Source organism: Thermobia domestica, chromosome 11 (genome assembly GCF_964235325.1).
Source record: "Thermobia domestica chromosome 11, izTheDome1.hap1.1, whole genome shotgun sequence".
Taxonomy (NCBI): Eukaryota; Metazoa; Arthropoda; class Insecta; order Zygentoma; family Lepismatidae; genus Thermobia; species Thermobia domestica.
In genome coordinates, this window is record NC_137464.1 from 75,550,776 (window position 1) to 75,575,910 (window position 25,135).

The following is a 25,135-nucleotide window of genomic DNA, read 5'->3' on the forward strand; positions in this document are numbered from 1 at the left end:
TTATTCTTTATTAAGTCGTTTATCATTTATGGCATCCTCTGTACGACTTTAGCACAATTTGCCTTCAATTCAGCATCTTGATACCACAAATTGTTGATCTCCTTGATCAATTGCAGTTTGGTTCTAATGTGCTTCTTCTCTAGCTTTTCTTTCATGAAGCTCCAAAAGTTTTCAATCGGGTTCATATCAGGACTATACCTAGTGCCTGGCCACGGAAGAACACTAATTTCATTGTTCTCGAAGAATTTTGTCACAGCTTTGACCCTGTGGCATGGGACTCCATCATGCATAAAGATGAATTGTACGTCATCAAACCAGAGTGCAGTCTGGGAAAGCAGTTCTTCTTGAAAAACTTGTAGGTATTGGTGGCGCTTCATTGTCCTCTCTAATATATACAGTCTTCCAGACACGAAGCCAGAGATCACACCCCAGACCATGACTGAAGTAGGATGCTTCACGGTTTACTAAAAACATTTCAACTTAAATTCCTCCCAAGTCAACGTTGCACATATTGTGAACATTCATCAGACACAAAGATACATGATTTATCACTGAAACACACTATTCTCGAATCGTCAGCAGTCCAATATTCTAGGCCTAGTGCCCATTCGAGGCGCTTCTTTGCCATGATTGGAGTAGACTTTATTTTTGTTTTCTTTCTTGATTGTGTGCTTTTATTTCCTCGCACAAAGAATCATTCGAACACTTTCAGGCGAAATGTCTGCGCCATACTCAGCCATTTTTATGCTTAAGTCTATTAGAAGTTGCATTTCTGTTTCCCAACGCCAATCATTTTAGTTTTCTGATGCCGCTTAGCGATAGCTTTGGTTTTCGCCCACACTTCCCAACCCTATTTTGGCTCTTGTTCATTTCAACAGAGGTTCTACTCACAGATTTTTGTTCTATCCCAACTCTACTAGCAATGTATTGGCGTGTATATCTTATTTCCACCAGAAGTACAAATCCATCTTGTATTTTGTTAACTTCCATTTTACGGAGGAGAAAAGTATTTTGTGTCGGAAGAACGATAAAACTTGTGTCAGAGATTGTGGGCATTTCTTTGGAACGCGTCGGTAGTATAATTCAGAATGGCTTGGGTATGCGCAAGTTCTCGACACAATGGGTTTTCAAAAATCTGTCAGAAGAATAAAAGAGTGACGGCATTAAGAGAAGTCTTGTTCCAGCTTGAATGTAATGTAATGCTGATCATTTCGCTCACGAGTAGTAACCATGGACGACATATGGTTGTACCACTATGATCCTGAAACGAAACAACAGTCAATGGAGTCATTTCTCCCTTGCCCCAAGAAGCTCAAGACACAGAAATAGGTTGAAAAACGGTTTGCAACATTCTTCTGGGATAAGTATGGAGTCGTACTCATAGACTACCTCCGCAACAGTAAGATATTTAATTCAGAATCTCTACATTACTCACAAAACTGAAAGAAAAATTCAAAGTTCAACACCGCGGAAAATGAAAAGAAAGAAATTGTGTTCCTTTAAGAGAATACACCTGTGCATCGAACCCATGCGAACACAATTAGCATTGCATAATCTAGGATTTCAATGTCTATACCATCATCCTTATTCCCCAGATTTAGCTCCGTCAAACTATTGCCTGTATTTATTTCCCAAACTTAGATCTGATTGAACTTTAGATCTGATAAGGGTAGTGTTACGAACAGTGGTGCGAGGAAGTTTCCAGTTTTTTTTTAACTTCTGCAAAACTGGAGCACTGTACAAGGTAGTATATTGACTCTCGGGGGAAGTGTAGAAGTAAAACTTCACCATTCCACGTTCACTCCTGGGTTGGGCTACGAATTTTTCAGCAGCTCCACGTACATTTCTAGTCAATATGCTATTCGTCATGTCAGTACTTTGAAACAAAATAAGTAAGGGAGCACTAGTACATACGGTACCAAGTAATAACTAAAGATCAGCACTCTGACAATACGTTTTATTGGAAGCTAAATAAATAATCGATTTAATTCCATACATTTATTATTATTATCATTTGCAGGAAGGGAAAACACAACTTTTTCTTCTTCAAAAAATTAAGCCCTGGTAGTCGCAAATTAAGCTGTTATAAGCCCATCCTCCGAATATTGAAAGCCGAGAATAATGTTTCAGGAAATAGAAGTATAAAACCTTTAAATAAAACAAAATATGAAACTGAAAATTTCAAACCTGGATAAATACAAACAAGTTATGTAATTGGTTTTACCTTTCTTTTCTTTCTAATCGAAGCTGGTCCAATGAGAAGAAAACAAGTCGACCAAATCTACTATTGCTCGCTAGGCGCAGTAATTAAAATTCATAAGAAAGAACTGTAACTAAAATTTACCTCAAAAGGCGCTAAATTAGAAAACAGAAATATGCGTGCATATCCAGACGCTCAAAGAAGAAAGCTTGAGGAGTAATCTGCAACATAATAAATGTATAGATAGTACGATGTGACAATGAGATTGGTTATGATACTGATATAAAATACTATGTAGAATGTTTTATGATTGTAGGAGTCTGGGGGGGCAGTCTGGATGGCATTCAGGGTGGCAGGAATAGCCACCAGGGGGACGCTCGCCCCTCTTGTCCCCCTCTGGCGTCGTCACTGGACACACAACGTTATTTCAATATGGCGGGAAAATATAGGATAACTCTCTTTTCACCTTTAAACGGATATTATCTTAAACGCTGCGATGCATATCCACATATTGTAATGAGGAGCTTACATAGCGAGTATAATCTTCCTAATTGATGTAATCGTGAGATACTCTTTTTTTTTTTTAACACAAATTTTGACTCTTCCCTACCCATGTGTCTGCCGTGTTAAAATTGAGGAGGACGACTACAATGCTGAATCATTGCAACTAAATTTAAGTCAAGATTGAGAGTAAATGGGAATCTCCTTGAATTAAGAGCTCCTCCCGGGATCCTCTTTCTGCCTCTATCAACATATTTTTTTTCGGCCATTGGTAGGCTACTTGCTTCACATTTAAGAATTTTCATTCAATCTTGTCCTTAGCTAACTTCTTCACCTTCACATATAAACTATATCTTTAATCAGGGTTGAAAAAAATAGTTTTTTTTTTTTTAAAAAAATAAAAAGAATGTTTTTTTATGTTTAAAACATGTTTTTTGTTTAAAACGTTTTTAATAGGCATATAGGCTATATTACATTTTTACACTCTTAGGTATTACTTGCCATCTATATTCAATCGCTATATCAAAGTTCGGGAACTTCCCTAATCTCGATCCGCCCAAATGTTCAATTCCGGAGAAAGAAATCGGGAATTTCCCCATCTCCGTTCACAGAATATGTAGTTTAGTTTTTTTGTGTCATGTTCTACTGGTCGTCTGCATTCTTAATCTTTAAACGTCCATTGACGCAACTGCTATGTCAGGGCTTTAAACCTCAATGGCTCAGTCTTAAACCTCAAATTAAGACTGGAAGATGGTTTTGGTACCAATTTATTCCTGAAAGATGCAGCTTTGCTGGTGTGCATTTTGTGTATGTGGGAGGAGGGTAAATATCGTGTTTGTTTTTTGTTTTTGTTTTTTCAACAGTTTTTTGGGGGCCATTCCCCCTCTTGGGGGATAGATTCATAAAAATTGTTACGTGAAGCAATGAAGTAGGCCACTACATGGTAATATCGTGTATTTGTACTTCTTGCTTATATGGGGGAGCAGGGAGGGGGCAAATTTAGCCAATTTTGGAGTAAGTTATTTTTGACGTAAATTACATTTATTTTTATAACAAACATCAATAGCTCAGTCCTTAATTAAGGTAGAAAGATGATTTGGTACCAAAGTATTTTTGAGGGATGAAGCTTTCCGTCAGTTGCATTTTATGTATATAGGGATACGTATGTATGGCCGAGAGAGGGAGGATGAAGTTGTTTTCTTTTAAAATTTTTCATCAGGTTTTGGTGGGTATTCCTCCCCCCTTTGTGGTATATCTATAAAAATTGGTATGTGAAGCAATGAAGTAGTCCCCTACATGATAGTAACCTGTATGTGTACTTGTTGTTTACAGAGGAAGAGGGGGTCAAATTTGGTAAATTTACATATATTTTCGGGGCGGTCCCATATAACACAAGATATATTTCACTGAAGTGGTCTAGTAGCATAATTCTTGTTCGTGTACATGATGTGTGCAGCAAAGATGATTTGCATATGGACGTGGTACTATAGTGGGGGAGGGGAGAGAATGTCTGATTCAATGAATGTTTTTCTGCGCATATATTTTTTAAATATTTCTACATAAAACGAATTCATTACGCAATGGCAGCAATGGCTACCATTTATTATATTATTATGACAAGTATGTGGCCTACACATAGCATCATTTTGACAGCGTAGGGTGACTTCAAGGGTTGCCAGGGCCCCGCAAAGTCAATATTTTCATATTTTTAATGATTTTTTTTTATGTCTGTTCTTTTTCTACGAATGCTGCGGGAATTTCACGAATGTTACCTCGTTGGAATTTGTGGTCTATAAGCTTTCCAATTGTGTATAACTCATGACTCTGTGATAATTAGGGGACCACCAGAGCCCCGAACGTGAGAGTCTACCGTTTTGTTAAAATCCCTGGCGGATGTCTAGAGTTAATTTTGTTGTTATGCCGTAGACACTAATCATTATTAGCAACCCATTTTGCAGATAGAGATGTATCTTGAAAACTGTTTAGTTAATATGTCATTTGCTTCTTGTAGGCTAGTCACTGTTCTTTTCTATGTGTTGTATTGTATTTGTCAGAGTATTTCTTCTAGCTTATGATGTGAGAACTGTTCATTATTATGGAAATAATAGTGATCAAAAAATACCCAAGTTTTGAATTTGTGAATTTGGAACTTAGAATAGTGTATAGTGTGTTTAACCTGTGTTATTCTTGGGAATTAAGAAATGTTCAAATACTTCACTTGAATTTTTGTTGGTTTAGTTATACGCACACTGATGTGCAGAATTTCGTTCAGTAATTGCTGTTATAATAAGAATATAACTCTGCTTATAATTTCCTCCATGCACAAATCTTGCGGAGGTTGGATTGTTTGTTAGAAAATTAAATTAGCTTCTTCAATCTGATATTTTAGTTGTTTTAAACATGTCCAACTAGCATCGAAAAAAAAAACACGAAAAAAAAAAACAATTTGTTTAAAACGTTTAAAACAAACTGAATAAAACAACAGCCCTCGTTTCAAACATGTTTTAAACACTTGTTTTAAACATTTATTTTTAAACATATCAACCCTGCCTTTAATACTATCCATTAATTCAATATCTCTCTACCTTCCTTGTTTTCCTTCCACTACACCCTCTACCATGTCATTCGGAGAACAATTTTCTCTTCCAACGATGTCTTAATATATTTTTTAATTATTTTCAATTATATTCGTTTACCCTATTAGTCCCAATGTCTCATTCGTTTATTGTTCCAAGTTATACGCTCATCTCAAGTACAAATTTCAATAACTCCAACATTTTTGTCGTCATTTCGTAACGCTCACATTTCTACTTCATACAAATGGAACAGTCTCTACGTGGGTCCCTTTTGTAACTCGCCATTCATTGACTAACATTGTATGGCTCATATTTATCATCATGATCATTAAAGAATTTTCACCATTTATTCCGTTGCTTTCTATTTAGTGTTCATATTTCATATCTTCGTTAATAATGCTTCCTAGATATTGAAAAATATGCTACTATTTTTAATATTATACTTTGTTACTCAGTTGTTTATAATTGTCATAGCCTCAATCATCTCATCCACTATTCCTTTAATCTTATTCATATTTTCATCTCATGTTATTTTTAGAGCCTTTTTTCTTACCTTTTACTGGCATAATGTTAATTTTCGATACAGATTTCGCGCCGACAACCGTTCACCTGAAAGTAAATATATTTGGCATTCTACCTCTTATAATCAACTTGTTTTCTTAATCAAATTTTCTTCGCTACTCTCCTCTATAGCAAATAGTATTACTAATAGGTAAAACTTTTGATGAAAACTTCTTCCAATTTCACCATCCTATACCATTTCTTGTATTCCAACTTCTAATACTGTAAGTTTCTTTCGAATCTTTTATCTCAAGCTTCTTTAGTATCTTCGTCCAAATTACCGAGGTAAAGCAGTTAAAACCCCTTTAAAATAAAAGAACGATTCATACGCTCTCTTTGTCTAAATAGCTTTTACTTATCTTACTCGATGTAAGCTAATTGCATTTTGTGCTTTATTTCCTTTCAAATCAAAAATGTTTAGCTTTGTTATTCTTCGCCATAGAAACTCTTTCATATTCGAATCTCATTTTTTGCTGCGTGTGACGGAAAGTGAGATACCAATGGAAACGCATTTTAGTTCACACCGTATAGCTACATCGCTCCACTCGAGCGAAATACACACACTGACCACAGTGACAGACTGATCGTAGTATCTGCAGAGTAGATGTGCTAGCGGTACTCGGATAACGGGATGATCATAATTAAATGTGGTCACATTGTATAGCTGAAATTCCAGGATGATACCTTGGAACGGCTATTGTACAGTCAAATGTCTTTGAACGTAGCCCTAGCTGGGGTTGTGGGAAGAGAAGTGGTAGTTACGTTGAAATGCCACTAACGTGAGTCATGTCGTCTCAGTGATCCATCGGTGGTATGTATATACAATGGGAGACGGAGGGTCCTCACTGCCGACGTGCTTCCGCGACGTAACGAAATTCTCCTGGAAAGAAAGATCATTCGAGTTGTTCTAATTGGCAGGACGGCAACCGCCAGTATAATCAGAGCTACCAAGGTTCACCATGTGAGCGTAGGAACATTAACAATCGATTGTTGAAAATTGATCAAGCATCCTGAATTCCTTTTGCACTATTATTTCTGAAGCCTGCTCATCACCAAGAACGTTTCCGGCAATATCGGTAGAGTCTGCAGTGTCAAGAAGGCTGGAAGATGGTGGTTTTCAGCGATGAGAATAGTTTCGGCCCTGTGCTCGTTCATAAACTTGCAAGTCAGTAGGAAAATACACTCTGTTCGCATAATATATAACCCATACTTGTTTTTTTTTCGAATTTTGAAAGAGAGGGGGCGTTAAAATAACACTACCATCGCCCAAACAAACAAGCAGTATATGTCTGAAAAGATCTCTGCGTGACTGCTCAGAGTGCTTACAGGTGCTGTTGCAGTAAACTGATATTCCCCTCACGGTAGGATCGTCCAAGCAATATGGGATTTTCTCTAATTACGGTACAGATACACCGTACATTACCAGATCCAATAACTGATGTAGACTGCCTCCCTTTAAAGACAATGGCCATTTGGGAGCGGTGGCTTCCCTGGTAGGGACGTGGATCCTGGGCCAAATAAACCTTCGCAGAAACCTGGGAAAAAGGATTAGTTCCACCACTTCACTTATTCTTGAGGCAGGAGTGTGCGTTAGGATAGGAACATCCCATCCCTGATCCAAGAGCACACGCGAAACGCTCTTTGAGGACTATGCACATCATTCTCCCGCTAGACCATAGATCCGCTCTCCTGGGCACACCACTACCCCTGTTTTATGTGTATTGGGTAGCACGTAGTCCTATCTCCCGGATAACCAAGGACATGACCTAGTTGTCCATATTGGAGAATAGCCGAAACCTCATATCAGACGGCTGAGTCAGCAGTTCTCACTACCTACCTCGATGAGGCAGTGACGAGGTCGCACGTACTCTCCCAGATCCAATGGCACGGGTTGGCACTCATTTCGGAGGATAACAGAAGTCTCACCTCCGCCGGTAGATTGCTGTTCATCCTACGACCTGCAATTCATAAATGGAACAGCAGTTTCAGTTGAACATACGAGAAAGTAACGTGTTTGCACGCATTTTCCGAGGCCTATCTCCCCCTCAAGGGGTCATCTCTCTCCATAATGCACGCAAGTGGTACCTGATGGAGGAGACTCCTCACCTTTTCTCAGCACAGCTTGGAGCCGGCCAGGGCGAGTTTAACGGAATGACTATTTGTGCGTTTCACATGTTGTTTCAAACAGTTCAAACATTTTCAATTGGATTTAATTTGATGATTTCTCAGGCCAAGTAATGGGCAACAAGGTGTTTGAATAATCTTCAAGACACGCGCATATTATGAAACTGAGAACGTGGCAGTTTTTGTCTCGGGAGATGGAAGTGTCCACTACAAACTCATAATGACAGTGTCTGATGAAGCGAAAGTGTTAGTTGGCGAAACTGTAACTGTATGTAGTTTTTTATGTGAATATATTGTTTTGCTCAGCAAATAGTTTTGTTTGTGTTTAAGTATATACAAAGCAAAGCTTCTACTTGTGGAAAATATCATAATGATGTTGCAAAAATGGCAACACCTGGACACTGAGATTTTTGGCACCTAGAAGTACAAATAATCTCGGAATGAACAAAAGTTTGTTTATGACGAAACTAGACGACGCACCAACTCCCACGTCGGTAATTTCCTTACTTTACTGAAATTGTTTTTTTGTTTTCGATCTCATTGTAAAGGAACATCTATTTCAAGCAGAGAAACACTAGTGTTCGCAACAGATTCATCCACCTATGACATCCACTGTTCGGATGAGGTTACTGGAACTAAACTAACTAATGGGTTAATGAGTGATTCTACTCATAATCACGAACACCAAGAGCAGATATTAAAGGTAGTAAGGCCAAAGAAATTTGATTTTGAGAAAGGAACAGTACAAGTTACGTGAATTTTTCCGTGACTTTATATAAATGAAGAAGAAGGATGCAGAAAGCTTGATAGAAGTAATTATGGAACAACTAGACACTGACGAATTTAAGGCCAGAAATTGTCGGTCCCAATATTATGACAATGTTGTTATGGCGTTAATCAAAGAATTAAGGAAAACAACCATCTTGTAAATTATGGCGCTCAGTCACCTAATCTGGTGGGTCATATACAACAAAATACAACCAATTGATGGCAAAATTTATTTAGAACCATCTAAGCCTCCTACACTTTCTTCGCTTATTCAACAGAGCGCTGGCAAAAACTGAAAATTGCTGTTCCTAAGGCTCTGAATTCAGAATCAAAAACTAAGAGAAATGTATGAGTAAAAACTGTCAAACTCATCAGTAACTACATTACACAGGTTCTTTCACTTCTTCAGGTTGTAATAGATGATGAAAGAGAGAGCAGTCAGACAAAAAAAAAAAAAAAAAAACCTTGTTCATTTACAGATTTCTATTTTAGTTGGGGATTTTGGAAGAAAAATCTCAGTTCACTAACCCGAGTTCAAAAGTGTCTTCAGAATCCTAAGAGTAACTTCTGTAATGCCTCCTAGATTTAAAAGGTCTAGAAACTTTAGTAAGAGAAATCCAGGAAGATAGATTTAATCTGTAAAGTTCTAAAGTCCTTATTGACTCATCTTGTATAATAAAGTTTATAGTAAATTTATGATATAGGCCTACCTATCATAATCTGGTCTCTGGCAGTCGTCCCAGATATTACCTTTTAAATCCGCCACTGGCGATGTCAGAACCTTGAAATTTAACGGATTACAGTGGTTCAAATTCCACCTTAAACTGTTAGTTCACTTCTCATATAGCCTCGGAGGTGAAAGGGAACAACCAACCAAACACTCCTTTCTAAAGGGTGTTTAATTTTTTCTTTTTTCTTTCTTTCCTTTTTTTATTTTTTATTTTATTTTATTTTATTTTTTTTGTCCGGTGTTGTCATGAAATGGAAACAACACCAGTGCCTCTTGATTCGTTATAGGGTTGCCAACTGGCCGGTTTTTCACTGGCCTGGCCGGATATATTGTTGTTTAAAAAAAAAAACGGTGACCGGTACAAACTTCTTACCAGCCCCTTCATGAACTTTTTTTTTTTTTTTTTTTCAAATTTGTATCCATAAGAAGTCCGAAGCAATTTCATCTAGCGAAATATAGATTTAAAAAGTAACTTTCATTCTCTGAATCAAAAACCTATTACCTATCATCATCTATCAACTATTAATATATTTTGTTCATCCGTTTTCATAATTTTAAAGAGATAACAGGGACTGTATCAGGGAAAATTTGAAATTTACTTTTAAGAAATTTTATAGATTTTATACATTTATTGAGAGTGAAAAAGGATTTCTTGTTAAAACAATTTTCTGTAGTTGAAATATAAGTGTAAAGAATAAATTTCATTTTCCAAATTCCAAAATTGTCACGTAAAGATTAATATACTTTTGTTCATCTGCTTCGATAATTTTAAAGAAGTGGCAGTTACTGGTAAATACAAGAAAATGATAAATGCCGATTTCAGTTTCTCATTTATAGCATAATGTATCTATTAAGCTTATTAGTGAATGTGCTAAGGATATGCAGAATATAGGTGCTAATGCACTTTTGTTCACGATAGTACATTTCCTTCTCATAGATGGGTCCGAACACAGATACTTCACACTTAGACCTATATCATGGGGAATTTTGAGGGGGTGCCGGCTACCGCATTTGTTTAACGACGCCTCCCCCCACACAACGCACTCCTTGAGGAAAAACGTATGAATTTCTACATAGAAAGGATAAATCCTAAATAACTACACATACACCGTAAAAATGGAAACTTAGCAATTTGAACACTTTCTTCTCGAATTAAGCATAGCTATATGAAACAGGGACGTCATTTCAGACTTCGCTTGAGGGGGGCAAGAGCACCACCGACATAAGACTTTCACGTTTTGTACTAGTATAATAGTATATAATTTGTTAAAGTATATGTATTCCTCAAACTCTCGGATAAGGCAATTGCCCCTTCTTCCCCCCTAAATGACACCCCTGATATGAAAGCAGAAATATTTTCTCTGTGCTTGATACCTCAAAATTCGCTCCAATACTGCGAATGAGAAACAAATTACTACTGTAATGATTAGACGGAAGGGTCGGTCAGTCAGTTTTCACTCATATGTACTGTACTTACAGTATGTCGCAGTAGTTCTATTGCTTGCTTGCTCTCATTTTCTTGGAACTCTAGCTGCAATGCCTGCAAACTCATGCGTTCTCTGCCATCTATTGGTGTTCTCTGTAACCAGATTGAAAGGAAGCGAATGAGGGTCAGACCAGTGCTGCAAATTTTTAAAAATATGTTCATGTACGCTGTCGCCCTTTGAAGATTGTCTCATGAAAGATAATTTTCTTAAGAATATGGAATATCGTGTATCCTCAGGACACCATTATATGCTCAAGATGTCAGGAAAAAGAAAGGGGATATCATTATCACAATTTCTTCAGTTAAACGTGTTGAATATCTTAGCAATTTATTTAACCCATTCATTTACTCGAGGCAAGGGCGTCTTTTGGAGAGAGCAGGGGGAGCAATTAGCCCCTGAGCTTGAGAAACACTTACATTTTAATACATGGTATATTAATCTTTATATATACGTATAAAAATGTAGGTATGTGTGTGGTATGTCCCAACTCTGGAACGCTTCGAGTAGTTTTAACGAATTTGATACAGTCTGGACAAGAATATTGTCGGGGTAAGACTCCCAACACACCTAGGGAGGAATAGGAGACATAAAAATGATCGAAAACGACCGATTTTAGTGTCGAATCCATAGTTTTCGGGGTTCATGAGCTGATTGGTGACAATTCTGATGCCCTTTAAGTCCAAGTTCATCCTCCCAGTGAAGATCAGACCCGAAGCACACCTAGATATAACAGAGGGGGCGCAATAAAAATATTGTCGAGAACAATCGATATTAATGTCGAATCCGTAGTGTTCGGGGTCGCTGAGATGAACAGTAACACTTCCGATGCCGTTAAAATCTTAATTCAGCCCCTGTTAGTACTCCTGAAAGGGGGGAAAGATGGCATGCAAAAATAATTGCAAATGGTTTATGTTAGTATCGAATCCACAATTTTCGGGGTCCCTGAGTTGATTGCTGACAGTTTTGATGCCCTGTAAGTCTACTGTGAGGTCATCTCCCAGTTGGGATAAGCCCCCTAGGTTAATGGGATGGCCATATAAGATGATCGAAAATGACGAATATTAGAGTCCAATCCATAGTTTTCGGAGTGGTTTAGATAAATAGTGACATACCCGATGTCCTTTAAGCAGTGCCGGAGCCAGGGGACGTTCCGCACGTGACCCCTTACAACTTGGGCTATTTTATTACTTAGCGGACACATAGTGTCTTTTCGAGAGATTTATTAGTTTTTCAAATCATACATTAACAGGTATAGAATTTTAACCTATAGGTCTATCTATTGATTATTAATAAGGTACTCCTACCAGTGGCAAAACGTGCAAGTGAAAATGGGGTAGGCACACATAACACTACACACACACACACACACACACATATATATATATATATATATATATATATATATATATATATATACACGAGGGTAAGTCAGCTGTCAGCTGAAAACCGTAAAAGTAGAAATAAAAATTCGCATATGGGCTGTAAGTTGACATGCCTGTTTACGATAGTATGCCGGATGTCTCCTAGGTGGCAGCAGCCGGCAGATGCACAAACACCGGCGCAACAACAGTTCCAAAATGGCAGCCCTACTAGCCACATGCACCAGCGAGGAACAGCGAGGAAACTTTTTGGGTTTCGGTGATGAGGAGTGGCGCCACTCCTTGCTCGCTCGCTTTGTTTCAGGCTGATGGTAATGCACCCATGTTTCGTCACCAGTGACGATTCGTGACAGGAAGGCATTACCGTCACGTTCAGCACGCCACAAAAGGTCTTCGCACGCATCAACACGTCGCTGTTTTAGTTCAGGCGTCAGTTGTCGGGGCACCCATCTTGCAGACACCTTATGAAACTGGAGAACATCATTCACAATATGATGTGCCGATCCATGACTCATGTGTACACATGCTGCAATTTCGTCTATTGTCACACGGCGGTTTTCCAAAACGATGGCTTCAACGGCTGCAATGGTCTCTGGAGTCACTACGCGCCGAGCCTGGCCGGGACGTGGAGCATCGGCCACAGACGTAACACCATTTGCAAATTTCCGGCACCATTCATAGATTTGTGTCTGTGACAAACACGCATCTCCATACTGAACCTTCACTCGCCTAAAAATGTAAATCGGTTTCACACCTTCACTTCGCAAAAACCGAATCACAGAACGCTGCTCCTCGCTGGTGCATGTGGCTAGTGGGGCTGCCATTTTGGAACTGTTGTTGCGCCGGTGTTTGTGCATCTGCCGGCTGCTGCCACCTAGGAGACATCCGGCATACTATCGTAAACAGGCATGCCAACTTACAGCTCACTGGAGCCATATGCGGATTTTTATTTCTACTTTTATGGTTTTCAGTTGACTTCCCCTCGTATATATATATATATATATATATATATATATATATATATATATATATATATATATATATATATATATATATATATAAGGGATGTTTAACAATTATTGGCCCTGACATAGAAGATCTGTCATTTTTTGACATAGTCCTCTCTCACTCTAATGCACTTCACTCATCTATGTTCTACAGCACGAATACCATCTTTAAAAAGTCTTGATTGCTGTGCTAGAAGCCATTTTTTAACAGCCTATCGTTGGCTAACTTCGTCCCTCGCAGTTGAGGCTTAAGCTTGGGGAACAATTGAAAGTCACTTGGGGGAAGATCTGGAGAGTAGGGAGGGTGCACAAGCATTTCAAACCCAGCATTAGCAATAACGGCGGCGGTAAGGTGACTTCTATGAGCAGGAATATTGTCCTGCAGCAGTAGCACTTTGATGTGCAGCATCCCTCTGCTTTTTTCTTTGATTGCCTCCTAACTTTTGGAACCAATTCTGAATAATAATCACCTGTAATTGTCTTTTGGCTTGGAGATAGTCAATGAACAGTACACCCTTACTACGCTACGCTAGTGTACTACGTGAGTCAGAACAATAATATATATATATGACCATTATCAAGTGTGTCCCCTATTAGCCCAGTAATAATCGTTCGACGAGCTAAAAAAAAAAAAAGTCTCTAGAGAGCTGAAATTTTCAGTATTGGCTTCTTATGTCAAAGACAATGAAACTTCAAAAGTCCCCAAGTATCTCACGTGAGCTTCATCCTCAAAATAGTGGTCAAAGATGGCTGCCATCCCATGCGCGCCTGGTTTCCTATTTCAGTCTGTATCTGGCAAATGAATAAGGATATTTCAATTTAGGAGGCACCATTTTACTCTGCATGAACTGTACTTTAATTTGATATATTATACAGTTAAATAAAATGACAGTCAAAACGGTTATTCTTGATCAAATTTAATAATTTCGGCGTTGCAGAAAGGCATTCTGTAGTATTTTGTAATAAATCTCGTAAACCATTAGAAAACATATTCATTTATTTTTGATTGTGTGTTTTATAAGCTACGGTACATTAAAGAGAAATAAAAGATAATGAAAATTGGATCATAACTTTTCGAGATATTTACTCCATTGTGGGCCTAGCTGTTAGCGGTGATTTTTTTTTTAAAAAAAGTCATTAATTGGTTTTTAAATGTCATTTATTTATATTTAGTTCGTCCGGTGTTTGCTAGATGATAGGAAATGTGAACACCCAATTAAAAAAAAAAAAAAAAAAAAAGATCACCAAAATCACATTTTCAGTTAGAAACATTTCGTTTATGAATTAGATGTATGGATATTAACAAAACTAAACATGTTAGTATTCAGTACTCCTAAATAGTTTAAAATGGCATGCATGGTATTTAATAAAATCCTGGGAAATAAAACATAGAAGCAGAGGTGATAGGTAAAATGATTAATCGTCATTCTCCTCATCAGATTCCTCAGGCGGTTGTGATTTTGTGCAAGAAATTCCCTCAGAGAAGGAGCAAAACTTGGAACAATAAGGTTGATAGGCTTACATTCACAGGTTTCAACCTCACAAGCTTTGCGAGGAGTTATTTTGCACTGGCAGGCAATCAAATTAAGTGCATCTTCAGGAGCTGATAGAATACTTGTTGGAATAGGAGAGAGTCTGTCTTCTTTGACGCACCATCCCCATCCAGTTGGGTACACGTTGTTTCCCAACCACTATTGCACTTGTAGATAAACCCGAAGGGAATGTTGAAAGGCAGCCGCACTGGTTGGTGGCAACTTTCTAGTTGAAAATTGGAAGAAATATTTTTCACAACTTCTCTGTTGTATATACATTTATATCTGAGAGTGTCTGGTGAGGATGCTTTACCTCCATAAAGTCGTAGTAAGAAAAGTTTTCCAGTTACAGTAACACTCTGTGGTGTAAGGTTGGTTTCATTGAAGGCCAAAACAGAAGATCCCAGCACACTGCCCTTTCGAAGTAGCTTAAAGGCTACTTTCTTTCCTTTTCTGAAGATTGCTGATGTGGTGTCACACCCAATGACAGAATGGAGAAAATGGAAGCAATCTTTCAGTGGCCCAAGAGTATCTTGTATTTTGTCAATGTGGTAGCATTTTTCTATAATGTTGTCCATTTTCGACTTACCAAAAAACGATGACATCCCAGGATATCTACAAGCGATTAAAATAACCAGCAAATCTGAATATGTTCTTCCAGAACTATTATTTCGGCTCAAATCTATTGTCGTTTTGGAAATTAGAATATCAGCATCTCCATCTGCTTGGTACACTGTTGTTCCATACTCATTAAAATATGACTTCAACATGTTAATCAGTCGTACTTTATTGAACTGTTGTTGCCTTCATGATTTTGTGACGCGATGGTTGCAGACATTTCGACATTGCCCTCCTTTGTCTCTGGTACACGTACAGAGTACAAGTACAGGTTTTAGAAGTACAGCCATGAAACACTACTACACAGCATAGAATGAAACATCTTGTATAACGTTCATACATTTTTCACGTATCGCATTATAAGTGTCTGATTTGGTCCAAAGCATTGCATGAAGGAGATATTCTGCATCTATTACAGACACAAAATTTTGCGGTACTCTTACACACTCTCATGGCTCAAGAGTTTCAACTACAGTCGACAGAGTGGATTTGGCACTCTTTCTCATTGACACCTCATCAAATAGAGACGGAGGCATTGATGCTAATTCATATTTAAGATAGTCGCGAAGATTCTGCAAGTCTACTGAAGAGCAAAATATCGAAAAGCGTTTTTATTTTTCAATCGGTTCAGCGTCCCAAGAATAGAGTCCATTTCCTCTGTTAACCCTCTACTTAAACCACAAGTGGCTCAAATGGACGTTTTTTAGTTTCGACATTTATCACTATAGATCAAAAGTGGTAGTATATAGCAACAGGTTGTTTTCTGCAATCGCTTCAGGGTTTCAAGAGAACAAGTCATCACAACCAGCAACACTTTACCAAATGCCGGAAATGGTTGAGACTACTATTTCCGGTTTCAGTACTAATTTGCGTAGAGCAAAAATGGTAAGAGATATCGCGATGCAATTTTCTGCAATTGGTTCCCTTTCCCAAGAATAAGTTCTAGATCCTCCCTTAACTTTCTATTGAGTACGGAAGTTGTTAAAATTAACCATTTCGGTTTCAACATTTATCACCATAGAACAAAAATGGCAATAGATACCCATAAGCTGTTTTCTGCAACCACTTTAGAGTCAAAAAGTACATACTATCACAACCCGCAATGCTCTAGAAAACCGGAAATGGTTTAAATTTGCTACTACTTCTGGTTTCAGTACTAATTCCCTTAGAGTAAAAACGTTAAGAAATATCGACATGCGTTATCTTCAGCTTCCCAAGAGTAGGTTCTATCTCTTCCTTAACCATTTATTCAATCCAAAATTGGTTATGGATTTTTTAAATAAGAATTCAGCGTCCGATTAACAAGTTCTATCTTTGATCTTATTAATCTATTGCAACTAGTAGTTATAGATCTGCTACTTGAGGCTTGAGTGTTGAGTTCACATATGTAGTTTGGAAGTTTACAGTAGTTTCACACTGTGAAACCAAGCTCATTTGTTATAAAGAACTAATAAATAAAAGAATAAATCGTTTCATTAAAATTATTAATAAGACAATTGAGGAAATGAGTTTTACACAATCGGATTTTTTTCTTGACACGATTAATCAGCTTGTATTCACCAAGAAACTCACTATGATGTATATCAAAAGTTTATGGGATTAGATAAACAAGGAATGATATACGGTACATATACGTACTTGTCCCAATAAAGTTATTCAATATGTTTGGACAAGCAAGTAAGCAATGATAGTGGACAGTGTATTTGTGTTACTAGTAGCGAATGATTTGATGAAATTGGGAGCAACGTTTTTAACATGCATGACCAGTACAAGAAAATAGGAGGGAAGAAGATTGTGAGGAAGTCACATATTAAAGCTAATTCAGAGAGCTAGACATATGTTAACGACACTTGACGGCCAGCCAGTCAGTTTGGCGGAATTGGATAAATGAGGAAGTACAAAACGACACCGGGTTTCTTTGCTCATTAGATTTCCGTCATTTAGACTAGTAATTCACAACATGCAGTCCTCCCCACTACATTATCAAACTTTGCATGGCTTCAGTTTACTTTCCGTACAAAAAAATTGCATTATAATGATACTCATTAGCACTCTGCCATTACTTATTTTTTCTTTCTGTGAGATGAGAATTTTCCATGAGACGGTCCGTATCTACCGTCTGGTTTTTGACTCAAGAGTTACCCGCTTTAATAGTCAATTAATCAATAGAAAACTTCTTCACAGCAAGAACTTAAATTCTTTTTTCTTTCACTATATTTTGTACTTCTCAAAATGCAATTTCTTTTCAATGTCCTGACTATTTTTCTCCCACTTAAATTTCTCTTATATTGGTCTTTTCTTCCCTACTATCCTTTAGAGGACGGTCAGGGATTTAATAAAAATCGTAGACCTTCACGTTGGCGGCCCTAGTAGCTCTGCTAATTGTTACAGGGACATGGACTATTCCTCGTTCGAAAGCTTATGGAACACAGGTTCCAACGAGGTAACTTTTGCCCCTAGAAGAAGAAGAAGAAGAAGAAGAAGACTTGGAGGACCCTGGCAACACTGTTGTGAGTTGTACCCATAATATACGTATGGGAACAGGGAGGCCCAAACCCCTAGAAGAAGAAGAAGAAGAAGAAAATTATTATTATTATTATTATTTTGCTTTCTGGGGCTCTAAAAACCCTGTTTTCCGTCGTACGGCGGAGAACAATTCTGACACGTAACCAAGACATTAGGTGCAATCATATAAAAAAAGAAAGGGCGTAGTCCCAATAGCAAGGGAGATAAAAGTTCGGAGCCTCGCACCTCCGATAATCATCCTGTAAATTTTTTTGCTATTAGACTGTGCTCTAGCCTAATGTTGGTAACCTTAGCGACGCCCCTTATTGTCCCAGGGACATAAACCATACCTTGTTGGGGATAGTGTGGAACATAGATTCCAATGAGGTAACTTTTGTGCTCCCGTAGAAGAAGACGAAGAAGAAAAATTTAAAAAAATGCTTTGTGACTTTCTTAGGAACCTGGCAAAACTATTATGGGTCGTACCCAGGAAGTAATTCTGACATGTAGGCCAGACATCGGGTGCAAACATATAAAAAAATGAACGGCCTAGGTTTAATACCATGGGAGAAAAAAATGGTAACCTCCTACCTCCAAGTCACTCTGTATAAATTTTTCGGTGGTTCCTGGTCGCCTTCCAGTTTAGTAGCCCTAGCGACGCTCCAAATTATCCCAGAAACATGAACCATATCTTGTTGGAAAGCTTATGGAACACAAATTTTAACGAGGTAACGTTTGTGCTCCTCCCGCGGCAAACCCGTAGAAGAAGACGAAGATCAAAAGTGAAAAAAAAGTGTTTTGAATTTCTTGGGACCCTGGCAACACTGTTGTGAGTTGTACCCGTAATATACTTATGGGAACAGGGAGGCCCAAACGTTATCTTATTGGAATCGTTGTTCCATAAGCTTTCCAACGAAGTATGTTCATGTCCCTGCAGGCACGGGGGAGGGGGAGGTCCGTGAAATGAAATACTGTGGTCATCGCACCAGGGCCTCAATCATTCTAAACTGGAACATATATTGGTTCGTTTAGCCAGGATTTCGCAACGGGGGTGGGGGAGGGTGGCATGAAATTCTGAAGGTCCAGGAGCTTTATCAATCTAAACTACTTTACAATAAACATATATTGGCTTGTTAGGACAACAAAATGAGGATATGTTGATAACAATTTTAATAACAAACTACGAAGAAATTTTGAGTACTACAATAATAATAATAAAAAATATTGAAAAAGATTATACAATATTTACGTCCTTCCTCTGTTTATTCAAATATAATAATTTTCCTTTCATTATGACCTCAATTATTATAAAAAGTACATATCCACTTGTATAAAAAGTACACTCATGTCCAAAATTATTGTCTCATGTCTATAAATATGTTGCTGTAGGAATATAATTTGATAACGAATTCGCCTTGCATTTCTTATAATGTTAGAATGTGTATAATTGGCAAAGACATATATGTGGCAAATTTCATGCCAAAAGAGCAGTAAATAAGAACAATAAAACAAAAATAAAACGTTCTTGTCCATTTAGCAACATTTTGTTTTACTCATTCTAATTTTCGTATTTATAATTCTTTTCCTATGAAATTTACCACAAATATACATTTCCCGATTATACACATAGTATCAGTATTAAAAGTACCCTGGAAAATCATTATCAAATTAAATTCTTACAAAAAGACAGTTATAGATATGTGACAATCATTTTGGACATGAGTGTAAATACTCAATAATATCTTATAAATATTTTACAATATCTACGTTCCTCTCTCTGTTGAATCAAATGTTAACAGAACTTTCTTTCCACATAAACTTTTGTTTTTATTATTCCATCAACTACTGTCTGTTCCAAATGACAGGTTGAAAGAGCAGTAGAAAATTGTTTTTGAAATAACATGTTTGATACTGCAAGGATGCGATGAAAAATTATGATAAAAAATGTCCGCGCTCTTACGCAACGGCACTATGCTTTCGGAAGCTTGAAATCTCCCTGACTAGTAGCAGAAATTCTGAGAATTCCGTAACTTTGCTAGAAATTTCAAATTCCCTGACTCTTCCAGGATATCTCGCTCACCACGCCACCATGTATTGCAAGTAATACAAATCTCCTCATAAGAAAGAGTAATCAAAAGCTTCCTGTAGTTTATTTTTAACGCTGATCCTTCTTTTTCTCATTTCATTTTGTTTCATGCTTCCTTAACGCTTTTCATTTCTGGTCTCGAAAGGGGGTCCGGGCCCCCTGGATACATGTCTGTGTCCCTGTGACAATTAGTGGCGTCGCTAGAGCTGGCAACATGAGACTAGACCAGCCCCTACCAAAGAATATATAGGGTGACTATCGGAGTACGAAGTTCCGAATTTTCATCTGCCTTGCTATTGGACCTACGCACTTTCTTTCTAATATTATTTCACCCAATATATAGCCTACATATCAGATTTTTTTCCTGCTTACGACAAAGAACAGAGTTCAACCAGGTTCAACAGGGTTCAACCAGGTCAAACATGTGGGTTTCCTTTGCTTAGAAAAAATACACTTAAAAAAGGGTAAATTCAATACCCCCTCATTCAACCCCTCGCAGGCCCGAGAGCCATATACAGAGTATCACTAGTTAGCATGTTTGTTTATTTCTATTGATATTAATTTTTATGCTTGTAGCTCCTTTCGGGGGTGTGACCCCCTCAAATGCAGAGTATGGTAGGGGAAACTAAAAATACCCAACTTTCCTACACTGCCTGTCCCCCATGGTACCTCTCATATGGATAAATTGCACATAATTAGAAAATTTCTTTTTTTCTGAAGAGATTTATACCTAAATCATCTTTCTAGGTTAATTAGATGCTGAGCTACAGAGGTTTAAACTGCTGTCTCTGTATCAGAGACAGCCGTCCTCTAAAGGCTATTCTAACACTAATTGGTTTAGCAAATTTCCTTCATTTAGAAGGAGTGCACTTTACCAAAACTCCTTTACATATTTATCCTGTATCCCATTGTGTTGTGTGTGTGTCCGAACGGAGACAAAATATCTCAAGAATTACTGTACACTAGATCATCATCAATTTTAGCGAAGATGTACAGGGTGGTCGGGAAGTGGGCGTAACCCTCCCCGCATTTAGTTTCAATAGTATACTGTTAGTTATGGTAGAATGTCTGTACACAGTTACCTTGAAGTCTTAAGAGTCTTAAGAGCCATAAACATTGGTGTGATCACCATCCATGTCGTAACACTGTTGAATTCTGCGCCAAGTTCTCGCAGATGTTTTGCGGAGATACTCCGGAGACACGAGGGTGAAGGCGTGTTCCACGGCTGCTCGTTATTCCTGCGTTGTGTGATATCGAGTGTTTTTTACTTGTTGCTTTATGAAGCATCAAAGAGCATTGTCTGGTGTCGTCAGATTGGAACTTCTTGGAGGCCAGGCAAAGGAAGTTGGTGAAAATGCACATCCTCTTGCAATCCAGCGGTCAGGAAACGTCTGATTCAGGTAACTGCGCACGTGAATCGCGAAGTGCGCTGGTGCTCCATCTTGCTGTATCACAACAGTGTCTTTGATACCACTTTCTTCCAGCTGAGGCACCAACCACTCAATGCCAAGCAATGTTACCAAACAAATGTGGGTAAAACCTAAAACCGTCAGAAAACACCAATTAGGGGTACGCCCACTTCCGTACCACGGTGTAGTTGGTCGAAAATTAAGAATTGAGGTGGTTGATGGAGGTGATTTCAATCATCTCCAGTTTTAACGTTGATCACTATACAGCAACAGCAGTTGGCTACTAGATAACGAGAAGTAGTTTCCTACAATCGCTTAAGTATCATAAGAATGTATTTCATTTTCATAATTATCTCTTTACTCAAACGGAAAGTGATAGGATTCCACTACAACTTCCGGTTTCAGTGTTGGTTTACATAGAGAAAAACGATAAGAGATAACGAAATATGTTTCTCAAAAACTATTTATAATTCAAAGAACATGTATAATATTCTCTCTTAACTCTCGATTTAAATCGGAAATGTCAGAAATGAACCACTTCCGGTTTTAACATTGATCAGGATAGAGTAAATATGGTAGTAGATAGCAAGAGGTGTTTTTCTGCAATCAATGAAACGTCCCAAGAACATATTCCACTCACTCTAATATTTCTACTAAAACCGGAAGTGGTAGAAATATATCACTATTTCCAGTTTTAATATTAATTGATAAAATAGCACTCCATACAAACCAAACTCCATCACGTTATGTACGTGTATACATCTTTCTCTATATTCTGATCCATACTCGATTCTCAGGCCAGTTATTCTTAAATTATCTTTAGTTATCCAAATCTCCTCAACCGCAAGATCATTTAAGAATAAGTACCCTGAGAATCGAGTCTGGGTAAGACGTGGAGTTCCAGTGATTTTTTCGAGCCTAGTCAATAGAGTATGTGAGATGTTGAACAACCGGATTTCAATCAGTGTTGAATAAGAGTTAAGAGAGCTGCTTTTATATTTTCCAAGGTCCATCGTTTCCATATATCAAGCAAGGAAGAAGAAATTTTCTTTGTAGGCTCAGATATATATATAAATAGTGATGAACGCAAGAGTTTTGGCCTTGCAGTTTTTGCAAGAGTCTTGCATGCAAGATAAATACCAAAACCAAGACCAAGACCACGAATCCCGATGCAAGACCAAGACCATACCTGCAAGACCAAGACCAAGACCAAGACCAAGACTCTTGCGCAAGAGTCTTGCACAAGTACCGGTTAGTGGTAGAGCACTCACCCCTGATGTTGGGGTCCCTGGTTCTATCCCAGTTTGCACCATTTAAGCTTTTATGGTGGATAGATACCGTGTGCGGAGGTTTTCTCAGGATTTTCCCGTTTCCTCCTCTTTCTTCATTCCACCATTTCATTCATTTCTCATCATCACCATCTCTCTTAGCCTCAACGTATAATTGTGGCATGTAAAACTAGATATTACATCATTTCAAAACATATTAGTGGTTTCCTTCTTCCAAAACTAAAGAGAAATGAAGTAGGGCTATGGAACATCGGTAATTTCGTACACCATAGGTGCCGGCTACATGGGTATGGCCTTGGCTGCAAGAATCAAGCCACCGTTAGAAAGTTTTAATGTGTGCTCAAAAAATTAATATCGAAATAACATTTTCATGATATTGACAGAAACTTAGTGTATGTGACGGCAAGTTTGATTTCATGGGCGGGTGCTTGTACGTTGAATAATTGTTTATCAATATAACTTTTAGCCTCCTCAGGTATATGGCACCCGAGGTTTGAGCGATATAACATTATACAACAATAAATAATCCATATTCACAAGTGAGAGTAATTTTGTACCGATATTTCATGGAATTTTTGATACTGTGTTTTTGTATTTCTAATATAGGTAAAAAGTATTTGTATAAATTGAGTTTACACAAAAGGTATGGACAGTTAAGTTATTTTCAGTTTTCACTATTATTATTCTAAAATATTAAGAGATTTGATTATAATCGTTATTATTTTATTTTTCGCTCTCTTTTTTGGCCAATATTGCTAACATATCATCATCATCATAGCTGGTCTGCCATTATTGGCAGGTGACTTGCTGCAACTCAGAAGCTTCAATATACGGTGGTCCTCAGCTAGTCTCTTCGTCTTAACGTAGCAATTTTCTGTTTTAATACTTTCAACCTAATACCTTCAACTACAATCTCCTTTGCCCCTCCCTCTCTTTCCTTCCACCATACCCTATAGGTCGTCCCTCATAATAAAGTTCCTCCTCAGCCAATGTCCCAATTAATTCCTTTTCCTCCTCTTAATTACATCTAAAATTCTTCTTTTTCCCCTACTGCTACTAACACCTTGTCATTCGTTTTCCGTTCAACCCAGTGGTCGAAGTGAGACGGTATGCGGTGGTATGCCATACCACCTCCGGTTTTTCAGTAATGAAGACATACCGTCTCTGGTTTTTCAGTGATCAAGACAATATTTAAATAGCCGGTATGTTGAGTCAAAATCATAATAAAACATACTGCCTCTGCTTTTTTCCACTTCAAACACTGTAAACTATATTATATTTAGAAACATACATTGTATTTCCGTTACTATTGGAGTATTGTAAAATTTATCCAGAGTAAAATTTACCTATGAAAAGCATAAGATTTCTTAAGTTGCAAGCAAAACCAAGACCAAGTCTGGGTGTGCAAGACCTAGACCAAGATCAAGACCACCCGGGTCTTGGTCTTGGTCTTGCATTTGCTTATCACTATATATAAATAATACATAACTAGACTCTGGATCAACTCTAAATGTCTCCTCCTTTCCTTGTTATAGATCAGCCATCTGCAACAGTCAGTCCCTGGGCAAGTCCAGGCCCACTGAAGCCTTTGGCCTCGTAAGCCACTTAGTTTATGGTGATTAATGTGCTTTTAGACAAAGTGTTAGTTACCTATCACTTTTTATATGCAAATTATGGAATTATGAAAGAGAGACGATAATATATATGAATGATAGGCATCATTATATCTTTTACCCCAACATATCCACTTACAACCATTAGTAAATCATGAATATAATTAAAATTGTTTGACTCGGTAACACTAAAGGTTTTGAGTGAGGAATGAAGATGAAGGAAATGCATTGTTGAGCCTTTAAATAATTCAAGCTTTAATTTTCAAATGGTGTACACAGTAACAATCCCTAATGCATCACTGAGCTCCTTCGTGCTAAGCGGTTAGCATACGCGCCTTTAGCGTGAGAGACCCGGGTTTGATTCCCGGCGGGAGCTAATGTGGTTCGGATTCCACGTTAATCAGTAGGTCCCGTCTCATATAGCGTTGATGCTGAAAGGGACGATAAACCCAAACTCAACTCAATCCAACTTAATGCACCACTCTCTATATACCCAATTAAAATTAAAATCTTTCCCATAATGCAACAAAAGTGATATCAGTGATCCTGCCGGCTGCAATTGTAACTAATCGCATCGTCTGCTACTGGCAGTAGCAAATTGTATCATTGGTTAATTGTATCAAAGCCAAGGATGTTATAAATAGAGGATCTGCCCGTATGTATCGTCACCCTATTAAATCGATGAAGCCAAAAAAAAAAAAAAAAAAAAAAAAACCGAGCATCGGCACGTCTGATTGGCTACTCTCGTTT

At 37.8% G+C, this 25,135-nt stretch overlaps 1 protein-coding gene across 1 annotated transcript in view; it reads left to right on the forward strand.

Annotated features, from left to right (window-relative positions):
- LOC145664181 (sodium/potassium-transporting ATPase subunit alpha-B-like) overlaps window positions 1-25,135 on the forward strand; it is a 465,697-nt gene that overhangs the window by 179,593 nt on the left and 260,969 nt on the right. The gene's annotated exons all lie outside the window — the stretch shown is intronic.